The sequence below is a fragment of the Trichechus manatus genome, unplaced genomic scaffold, assembly GCF_000243295.1.
Source record: "Trichechus manatus latirostris isolate Lorelei unplaced genomic scaffold, TriManLat1.0 scaffold00037, whole genome shotgun sequence".
Lineage (NCBI taxonomy): Eukaryota > Metazoa > Chordata > Mammalia > Sirenia > Trichechidae > Trichechus > Trichechus manatus.
In genome coordinates this window covers 531,020-531,957 of record NW_004443973.1, presented here as the reverse complement: position 1 = coordinate 531,957, position 938 = coordinate 531,020, and positions in this window count along the sequence as shown.

The window sequence follows — 938 nt, the reverse complement described above, 5'->3', positions numbered from 1 at the left end:
TGTTTACTCATTGAAAGACATTTGATGATTTTTAACTAGAGTGCTATAAACATTCATGTATAGTTTTTTGTGTGAATATAAGTTTTTATTTCTCTAGAGTAAATACCCAGAAGTTAAGTTGCTAGATAATATGGTTAACTTTATTAGAAATTGCCAAACTGTTTCCAGAGTGGCTGTAACATTTTTCATTCCACCAGAAATGCCTGAGGGTTTCAGTTGCTCCACATCCTTGTCAACACTGGTATTATTACCATTATTATTATTATTTTTATTTTAGCTATTCTAATGGGTAATAATGTTCAACATCTTTTCCTGACCTCATTTGTTATCTGTGTATCTTCTTTTGTGAAATGTCTGTTCAAGTATTCCCTTTTTTAAAAAATTGGATTATTTTGTTACTATCAAGCATAGAATGTCCTATATATATTCTAAAGACAACTCTTGTCAGATATGTGATTATTTAACATTTTCTCCAAACCTATAGATTGTCCTCTTATTCTCTTTTGTGGGGCAACAGTTTTAAATTTTGATGAAGTCCAATTTCTCAGTGTTTTTTTTTTTTTGTTCATGGGTAGTGCTTTTGGTGTCATGTCTGCGAACTCTGCCTAATCCCGGTTCATGAAGGTTTTCTCATATGGTTCCTTCTAAAAGTTTTATAGCTTTGGAAGAGGCTGCACAGGCCCAGCTCACTATTATTACTCCCCATTGCTAACCCCCACATTGTCTCACGATCTTGTTTTTCCCTCCGGTTCCAGTCTCTACAAAAGGTTTAAGATTAACCAGTGTTCCTCATTGGAGGGTGGAAAATGAGTGATAATGATCTAAGGATGAAAAACCGAACAAAGCACCCATCTTGTGACAAGAAAACCAGGATGTCATCAGATAACCCCCAAGAATATCAGGAAAAGATAAACTCATCTGAGACATGACCACCTCAA